The following is an 11,147-nucleotide window of genomic DNA, read 5'->3' on the forward strand; positions in this document are numbered from 1 at the left end:
TTTATTATTAGAAATCAATTAACAACACAAAACAATGACAAATATTGTCCAGAAACCCTCACAGGTACTGCATTTAGCTTAAAAAATATGCTCAAATCATAACATGGCAAACCCAAGCCCAACAGGCAACAACAGCTGTCACTGTGTCATTGTGCTGACTTGACTATGACCTTGCCCCAAACTGCATGTGATTATCAGAAAGTGGGCATGTCTGTAAAGGGGAGACTCGTGGGTACCCATAGAACCTATTTTCATTCACATATCTTGAGGTCAGAGGTCAAGGGACCCCTTTGAAATGGCCAAGCAAGTTTTTCCTCGCCAAAATTTAGCGTAAATTTGGAGCGACAAGCTGGTATGACATGGTTGGTACCAATGGATTCCTTAGGTTTTCTAGATGTTGCCAGTATTTTCCCTTTAGTTTTAAAACTGCTACAACCTAAAAATCGCAAGTTGTGTTATACTGCGTTAAAGAAATTAATGGCGTTAAAACAAATCTGCGTTTACGGGTTATTATTGGGTCAACTTTGACAGCCCTAAATTTAATACTTTTATTGTGTGGTAAATGATTTGAATACTCCCTCCACCATTGTAAAAGATCATCACAAAGACCTTTTGCACGCCTGAATGTTACATGCAAGGACGTCTGCACCCTTGCATCTTCCAAAAATTGCGACAAAGACAAAAATGACAAAGACACATGTTCTATTAATTAAAAAGTCATAGTCGTTTGACATGCTGGCCTTAAGTCATCCTTGCCTTGTCAGATTACAACAAATGGCACACTTATCCTTGTTGTAAACAGTAGCATTATGCTGTGTGACAATTAAAGGAAGCAACAGCCGACCTCATCAAAGACGAGGCAATCTCACTCCGCGATGATCATTTCTCTTTCATCAGTCTTTTTTACATTTTTTTTCTTTGTTTACTGTGTAGAATTTTATTTCCCCCCTAATTGCATCCAGCCTCGCTGCTGCCTGGGGCATTGTGCAGATTATGTGTCGACTTGCCACCGCGTGTAACTTATTGAAGTTTAAAATGATTTTCTGCTCTCCCATGGGCATGCCTTTTGCATGCAGCACAGCAGTAACTAATAGATGTAATCTGCTTATAATGTGTCTGCATTATGCTTCACTTTATTATTAAAGCTAGGGTTGGTAATGTTCTTCAACAATGTTTTTGTTACATTAAATTCTCTTTACATCCCGACAGTGATCAATAAATCAAGTGCTCTGACAAAAAAAAAAAAAAATCTGGTAGCCTATTTGTGGCTGTCGCAGCACTCGACCAAAATGAAATGATTGGACGGGCTACCTGCTTGTCTACAATACCTGCCTCACTGCACATCACCAGAGTCTTCCACAAGCTGCTAGCTTGACAGCTGTGAGTGTTGCAGACTTGGTGACTTCCTTGCTACATTTAGGGACTTTTGCAGGTAGTTCTGCTAGCTACTTTCATTAGAAAAGAGTTGGCAACACTGGGCTGTTTTTTTTCTTTTTTCGGTTGGATCATTTTAAAATATCTAGCTTTCAGTTGCTAGTTTCTCAACATTACCAACCCTAGCTTTAAGATGTCATTGACAGTGAGCACTTTAACACAGCTCTTTGATGGAAGAATAAGTATTCAAATGACATTTGTCAATGATGATAATTTTACCCACAGAAATATTGCTCAGGAAAGAGGAAATTGTGCCTCATATTCACATAAAAGGCTTTCATGAGTGTGACACTGAAATTACACAAAAGTACACTTAAGGCCTGCGCTTTCACGTTTACATGCTATAATTTTATGCTACATACATTTAACATACGTGCAAGCCCCATGAGCTGCCATGACAGCTAAGTTAGAACTGTTAACAAATAGCCTCAATAAGAAGCCTGAAAATGTTATCTTAATATGGCCATCAAAACCAGCGTGAGTGTAGTTAATGCAGAGCTCAAATGTTCTCTTGTTATACTAAATGTGTGTGATTAATTTCTCCCGTTGAGTGAAACAAACCAACGTGCTGTGCCTGTCACATTGATAGATATGGAAAGCATTAGCATCGACTGCTAGTGTGAATGAAAACTAGGCAGGATGGATTTGCTCGATGAACAGTTGTAGTGTATGGACTGTGTGCACATCACTGTAATGTATAGATAACACTTGAGAGGAGATGATCCCTCAGGGCCTGTTAGTGTGATGTGAACATTTTCACCAGCGATTGAGTACCCCTTGTTAGATTAAATAAAATTTCCGCTGTACAAATGGCTGCTGTTTTAAGTGACCACACCACAGAGACAGTATTAAACAGAGTTAAGCATTGGCAGGTTTCCTAACATGATCATCTAGTTTTGAGATCTTTTTGGGTGTGTGCCTATCTTTATGTGTTTCTCTCCTTTCTTTTCTGTTCTCTCTTTGAGCATCACTCTTTCACACTCAGTCACACTCCCTCTATTCCTCTCTCTCTTTCTCTCCATCACTCCTTCTCTCAGGCAGTTAGACGGCCTTTAATTGCCAGACATTAAAAAGAATGCTAGAGGAGAAGAATCCCCTGGGGCTATTGGCAGGCTAAATGGCAGCTCGGCTGCCATCGCCTCCTCCTACATGCAGCAATGAAGACGTGTCAACATAATCTTGGGCAATTTGCAGTCATCATCAGGGGGACTGATTAATTTTCTGACTGAGTTTCAGTTGTAAACAGCAAGATTGTCTTTCTACATTTTCATGTCTTAGGCCATTTTAAATGTTTCAAAGCAAAGTAGTGATCAACAATCAACAGATTGCTTTCACATGGATATGGACCTTAATCCATCTGTTTAAAGCTGCAGTGGGTAGAAATGGAGCAAATATGATTAAAAAGGTTATTTTTATAAAACGGTCACTATATTTCCTGACAGTAGTGCATGAGACAGGTAATCTGAAAGAAGTCATGTGCCTCTCTGTCCTCCGGTGCTCCTAATGGCATCTGCAGGATTTCACAGACCGGAGGAAAACAACCAATCAGAGCCGAGCTGGAGCCTGCTATCACAGGACTGACACATAGAGACAGACAACCTACAGTATATGTTAATTGTTAATAATCATAGCTTTATTTTAAAAGCTCACGGCTGATGTTATTTTTTTATTTAGTAATTAATTTAACATGCTATAATGCTGCTAACATGTAAATGAAAATACTTCAGTTATATAACATGTTCTAGTTACATGCTATTTTTTTGTTATCAGGTTTATAATTCTGTTTATCATAATTCTGTTCTCCCCGTGTTAGCGTGGGTTTTCTCCAGGTTCTCCGGCTTCCTCCCACAGTCCAAAGACATGCAGGTTAATTATTGACTCTAAATTGCCCGTAGGTGTGAATGTGACTGTCAATGGTTGTCTGTCTCTATGTGTCAGCGCTGTGATAGTCTGACGACCTGTCCAGGGTGTACTCGCCTTCGCCCAATGTCAGCTGGGATCGGCTCCAACTCCCCGCGACGCTGAATAGGATTACAGATAATGGATGGATGGATAATTCTGTTCTCATTCCTTTAAGGGTCATTTTAACTGATACTGCTACTACTACTAATAATAATAAAAACAATAATAATAGTGTATATACCATGAAACCGTGATATTTTCTGGGATGGTTATTGTACTATGAAATCTCATACCGTTACAATCCAAGTCAGACGGTATCAATTCTGTGGCATGTACGATTATAAAAATTAATTCCTTGTGAATTGCAGTTTTATGATGTAAATAGGGGGAAAATATGTATGGGGAAAATATGTATGTGGAGACATGTCAACAACGCCGCTCTCACGTTTTGACTCTTTCACTTGGGACAGCCCAAAATCTAAATTGCATATTTGGGCCTTTAGACCAACATGAATCTTGAAGTCTGATAGATATACTTGAGGTTCCATAATTAAACTGAACCATGTTTTACAATTCACTGCATGTCCTACGACACACATGCTCATACATACTGTAGAAATACACAGAAACACGCTCTACTTTGTAATATGAATTCTTAGAGACTGAGTGTTCCCTTTTCATTTCCATCCTCAGTCATATTATTGGTTCGGAGGAGAAGACACAATTCTTTCTCCTGTTTAATATTCTTATCTCGGTTTTCCCGCTCTGCCTGCAGTGTGCGGTGAATCCTCTCCCCTCTCTATCTCCCGGCCCCAGAGTTCCCTCTCATTGACGGGGAAACTGTATCAGCAGATGAAATGCATTTGGGGTTTATGAAACGCAAGGCCTCGTATAAGAAAAAAAAAAAGTCCCACAGACCTAGTGAGATAAGTTATCGTACAATGAATTTAGTCCCGTTTCGCTCCAGTCATTATCCTGTATCGGAGCATAGCGACTCTGATGGCTGGGAGTTATCCTCCAGTGTGTGCGGAGGGTTTGGATGTGTCAGGACTATCACGACAGACGTTCCTTTGTGATCTGCACCAGTTGGCAAAGACTTGAGAAGAATGGTAGGCAGTGAAGTCACAGGTAGGAAACAAAGTTAAGCATAAAGCACAAACCCAATAAATACAGAAAAAATATATATACCTTACCCAGCTTGTCTTTATCTGTTTTGCCAAATGTCTTCGTGAAGAATCAGATCAAAAAGGATATTAGGTGAAAATATATGCAGCTTTAGCCTCAGACTTTTTAAGTGCATATTTACGTCCCTTTTACAGGGTTCACATTTTCAAAGTCAAACAGAGACGGCATTTTCAGCCAACTTATGGAGCAAAGATTAGCTTAACTAACTACAGCCGGCAAATCGACAGTCAACGGCTTGAATTGAGATGCCCGCTTTAGTCTACTACTGTTTGAAATCAAGGATCAATTGTTTCAAACAGCCTGGATTCACTGCCAGGGTGTCAAATACCGACGTTTGGGCAGTGGCCTTTGTGGCGTCTTGATCTGTCTGTATGAACGCACCAGGCTTTCAACTAACTCCAATGCAAACCCATCCGCGTCATTATTAGACGCTCAGAGCAACGGACTTAGTATTAAGAGAAAGAAAGTCCGCGAAGTGCGGGGCGGAGGGGTGGTGGATAGGTCAAACAAACGCAGGACTTTTACTCAGGGGACAAACGTTCGTATCCTGTGTGAAACCAAAAGTTTCGTGATTTTTACTGACTGTCACGAGACGTTATGTCATATGTTACTTTACAAGCTCATTTATTTTATTATAAGCTAACCCTGACCAAGTAGTTTTTGTTGCCTAAACCTAACTGCTTCAAAACATTAACCACGTCTTACAATGTTAACCGTGACCGTTTCACAATGTTAACCTCGCACAAACCTTCTGCATCAAGACACTGCGCCACACTATGCTTCTGCCCTAGCGGCAAAATATGACAAGTACAGTAGGGGTGAGATCACGCTGGTTTCAAAAATTACAAAAACATTTAAGTGGTAAATATGCATCTGTTATTGTTGTAAACTGTAAAAGCAGGAAGCCTGATAGGCGTAGCAACTGAAGCGTAGGGGGGGCAGGACAGGACTACCCTGATATCCACAGTTGCCAAAATTAAGACATAAATATTAGAGGAAGGGAAATTAGCATCTAACACCAAGTGAAAAAGTTTAACCTTGTATTGCTGGAGAGAAGAAAGGGATTTCCTATTGACTTCACTACATCTTATGTGACTTCTGACGTTAACTAGCGTTAACATTCAGCTTTATTTTTTAATTCTAATTTGGACCCCCATTAGCTTCCACAAAGTGGTGGCTATAGTCCTCCAGGGTTCTACGTGCACTGTGATGGATGATATGCTGCCCTGCTATTCCTGTCTCCCTCATCCACTGTAAGTTAACTGACAATGCCTGCCGTTTTAGATACGAATGGAACTCCAATCGGAGAGTAGTGTCTACTTCATTCTCCCAGACTTAATGCTAGCTTCTGTCCCCAGCTGTGTGCGGTGGCTGCCCACACTGAGTTTTAGTGTTTATGCAGGTGCTGCAGCTGGATCTCTGCTATAGGCCCCCCCATGGACACACTGCAGACCGGCTGACTAGGCTAGAGTATTTCTTTTCACTGTTTACTATGGCAAGTCAAATCTGGGCCCTGCTGAGAGCTATTCTTGAGGTGCTTAATTTTTGTCACTTTGACTCATGTGGTGATCCACACCAGGGCAGACACATAGGCACTCATTCTCTCTCTATTTATCTCAAACACACTCACACACATGCGCACGATAACTGACTGGCTCACTCAGTAAAATACCCGTAATAATCCACATCACACACACACACACAACCATCCACATAATCCTGCGCTGCCCTGCCAACTAAATTTGGTACACCCCACCACTACCTCGCTTGTTTGTCACGAGACAGCTGCAGAGTTCTGACATGTTAATTTCAGCCCTGAGTTGACCCCCAGCTAATTATCCTTCAACTCTGTAAACACTAGTAGCACCAGTTAACACCAATTAATGGCCACTAATCATTGCCAGATGCTGCATCTTGAGTAATTTGCCCCACTTCCTACACTTGCGCTTACAATTTCACACATTCACTCGATTCTGGATTGCTATGGTTTGTTGAACCCCTTGCAAGGACTATTAACAAAGGGTGTTTGTGCATCACTGATTTCCTGCATGCAAACTGTTTCACATACCACTATATATACACACCTACAGTATATGGCTTCAATAATCAAACCTGAAGGTCTTCCTTAACCTGAATCTAGTCCAAATGTGTCCATACCATAGCTATCACAATATGAAGTTCATGCAAGTGAATCTATCTAAATAAATATAAAATATATAAACATGCAACCTGATATCACGCCAAAGCGTGTAATAGACCCGCTGGTTTACCAGAGAATAGTGTGTCAGTCTCATGTTTTGCCTTGGCGAGGCGTGAATATTAAACGCGTGCATTAAAGGAACAGTGTGAAGGATCTGGCGGTATCTAGCGGTGAGGTTGCAGATTACAACATCTCCCGTGTGCCAAGTGTGTAGGAGAGCTACAGTGGCCGACACGAAAACACGAATGGCCCTCTCAAAGGCCAGTTGTTGTAAAAGTAGCGTAGGTCATTTGGAGCAGAGCCAGTGCGAGTGTGTGTATGCATGGGAAGAGAATGGTGAAGCAAGAGAGAGAGAGCGGCGGTGACGGGAGCGATTGACTCTGGTCAAAGCAGGAAATGTTAACAGTGTTTGGTTTGTCTGTTCTGGGCTAGTGTAGAAAAATGTCGGTGCAACATGGCGGACTCTGTGGAGAGGACTATGTAGATATAAACGGCTCATTCTAAGCTAACGAAAACACAAAAATTCTTAGTTTCAGGTGATTATACATTAAAGAATATATATACTTACTTACTTATACTTATTGATATCATATTCCATTTCTGTCAATCGATCCCCTGAATCATTAAACACTGGTCCTTTAAGGTGCAGTATTAGCAGGCAACAACTCATTTAGGATTAGGCAACAAAACCACTTAGTTAGGTTTAGGAAAAAACGTCATGGTTCGGCTCAAAATAATTACGTAACCTAAGTAAAATACATACAGAAAAAGTGTAACATCACTAAGGAAAACACGTGACAAATGTCACAAACATAACTTGCAAAATAAAATGCCGGTCTCCTGGTTGAAAGTCCTGTGTTTGTTGGACCCGTCCACTTCCCCTCCCGCCTGCCATATGCAGTCTTTCTGCCCCTTTTTCTATGTCATTCATTACAGTCAGACTACATAGCGTTAAAATGACACACCTAAAGCAAGAACGCCATTCTTATTACACAAATTTTGCCTTGTGTCATTCACACGCCTTTTCGTGCGACCAGGCTGAAAAATTACTAATATAATACAAGTTTTGGAAGTGCTATTGCCATAAAGACAAACAAGGGAATCAGATTTCCTCACACTAACCATCTACAGATGACAGACACATCTGACAATTATTTGCTGTGCATGCATTATTCATATTCCTTTAAACACACACAGAGAGAGAATAGTTAAGCATTATGAAAACACATTTTACTAGATCCCTAAACAAAATAATTTCTGAGCAGCAAATAATCAAAAGCTTTATTCTGTCTGCTCTAACATTATTCTTGATTTGCTGCTTCATTGTTTGTATTGATTAGTCGAGTGCGCACTGCTCGCCGTCTTGCCTGCCAACTGTACTGTTGCCAAGGGAAAGCGTGAACAAACCTCTGCCAGCACCAGCCTCCTCCGGCAACAGCTGTGCCACATATGCTGCCGATCAATATAAACAAACATGGCCTCCCCTGCACCAGGGATAAGAATTGACAGGTATGATTCATCTTCTGTGCCACTGGTGGGAGGTGCGAGTAATAATAAGCAGAGACAGATCTTTTCCCATTGCGATGCGACCACTGGGGTTAGTAGGGGTGGGTCGGAGAGATCATTCGCCCCCCAAGGTAACTGGCAGGGTTCCCCACATAACCCCTCACAGTTTTGCTAAGGATTAGAGCAGCATGAATCCACCAGGGCTGTAATTTGCGGCGTTCCGTACACAGAACAAGCGGCGAAGATGAATGGGGAACGGGCACGGATCATTGGTGCCGTGCCAGTCGCACTGCAACTGAGCATATTCAACACAGACAGTAGGGAAGATCACAAGTGATTCATGACACTCTGCCTTTTAATAAGCACTTTGTAAGCTGCACCACTTCAGCATATGAACATCTCATCAAGCGAATGGTGTTTGATGCATTTCACTCCCAAAATAATGATGAAATTTCTATGCAAGCGCCATTTAAGGATTTCGATCATTGCGCCGCGGTCCTTTGTGGGTACATGACGGGAGTTCGGCAGCTTGTACATCACGTATGCCATTGTCTCAGGGGCACAGCTGAAGACACGGGCCATGGAGGACAATAGCTGCACAGAGTGGGTATGACGTCCCCCTGATGAAGAGTAATGGCTTGAAACAATATTTCCCCAAGGAGTCGAATTGAAATCTGAACACTGTGATCGCCGTGTAATTTGGAGATGTCAGATCAGTTTTGCTGTATGAAGGAGCAGAGCACACAACCAGATAGCAATGCTGTTTTCATCAGCTACACCGAAACTGGGATATCTCATGGTGAACTGGTGAATAAATATAGTTTCTGGGAGTAAACATAAAGTCACAAGTCTGTGGTTTTAGAGTCAATATTCCAAATTCCTTACTGACTCTTTCTACTTTCTTTTTTTACTCCTTCTTAAAATTAAATACAAGTCATTGAAGCTCTTTAACTGTCCACACTTTAATGTGAAATCTTTTTGATTTACTGTCTTTATCAAAAAGCTCAAACGAGCCCTATTTGAGTTTAAACATCAGTATTTTAATAGGGCTGCACAATTAATCGAATATTAATCGCAATCACTATTTTGGTTTCCCACAATTAAATGAACATGATCAACTGCAATATTGACATTTAAAATGCATGCTCCGCTCATAGAAAACTCCACTGCATATCAAATCAAATGCTTCCTAAACTAACGGCCAGTTACTAGGGGGCGATCGAGGTGTTTTGGCTTCACTTTTGGGGAGCTGTCATGCCGCTGCGATCGCACCCTACAGCAGCAGTCTGTGGAAAACTTTCCTGAATGTTGTGGCTGCAGTCCAGAGTACACAAGTAATATACTGTATATAACACTCTTTTTAACAGAGAGCAGACGGGCAAAATGAAAATGCACTGCATTTAGGTGAAAAAGATCCTTATTGTAAGTCTTATTTTGATGCAAAGATTTGTACATTCACAGGAATGTAGCACAACATGGAAGTGAAAGCAGTGCTCTGTTTGTTTAAATGTGAAAGTACAATGAAAATATCTTGTCCCTAAAATCAAATGAATAATCGCGATACAAAATCGTGATCTCAATATAGATCAAAATAATTATCTGAAGTATATTCTTCTAACTCTTTTACTTCAATGAGTCAAAATCAAAATTTTACAAACTGTGGAAAAACTACATCCTATCCACCGTCGACACCCAATAGACCTTTAATATAAATGCTAAAAAAAACTCTAACAGTTCTTTCTTTTGACGACTTTTGCCCAAGGTGATGTTCCTTTTTTAGCCCCACTGCCAAATGGCAATTAACCAAACTTTAATTAAATTCCATGCAATAATTTGATACTGTTAAAACCAGATACTTTGAAACATAATGTCTCCCTGAGCTAAGATTATTGGAATAATTAATAATAGAATGTCTTCAATCAGTGCTACTGATACGGAGCTACTTAATAATCAGGCTTGATATTTAGATAAGGGTTGATTGGTGCATTTAAATCAGGCCCATTGTGCGGAGCAGTCATTAACAAGACCATGACTCTGTTGGAAACCTCCATCACGCAGGCTGTCAAAAGTCACTACTGACAGCTTCCTCTGGCAACCTCACACCGGCATCTCCGCTAGTTACGGCTGCAAGCGATGAAGTTAAGAGAAGTTGAGGCACGAGGCGGTTCTATTAGTTAACTGATGGCTTCAACCACTCAGCTTAATGGGCAAAAAAATGAAAAAAAACAAAGTCAGAAGAGGTAGCAATTATTGCAATGTTAACAAGAAACGCTCAAAAGAAGGTATACTGCTGAATCCAAAACAAGCATCAAAAGTGAATGCTAATGCATCTGCAGTCAAGGCCGTGGCAACAATCTTTTTCTTGCCTATTCTTTGACTGGAGCTGCACAGCTGTGGAGATAATTTATTTGTTTACTTTATTTACCAGTCAATTACATTTTAATGTGACTCGCCTAATGTCCGCATTCTGTCTTCAGATGTGGCCCATGTAATGACTGTGATAGATAAAAGACAGTTTAATTACACAAGACCCTAATTGTCTGCATGCAAAGCCCTCCATTACGGCCGCCTCGAATCCATACCATCATCGAGAGGGATCATTTGACGTCTTCGTCTGATGTTATATCTTCCTAAAAACGTGACGTAAATGTTGCCCGTGGGGCATCAGACAATGACAAAAGATTTGTAGGTAGCTACCAAAGCTGGAAATTGGAAGGATGGAGGGACTGTTCGAGCGAGCCCCTGCACCTCAAAACAAAACGGCTGAGATAAAAGATGATGAAGACGTAATGGACGTTTTATGGCAACAACAGCTGCACTCCTTTCTTTCTTCCCAGTGACATACACAGCAACCGCCCACACACAGTTATCATTCTGTCTCTGCGAGAAGTTGTTAAGAGGAAATAGAATATTCTGGTCA

This window comes from Sebastes fasciatus, chromosome 17, assembly GCF_043250625.1.
Source record: "Sebastes fasciatus isolate fSebFas1 chromosome 17, fSebFas1.pri, whole genome shotgun sequence".
Lineage (NCBI taxonomy): Eukaryota > Metazoa > Chordata > Actinopteri > Perciformes > Sebastidae > Sebastes > Sebastes fasciatus.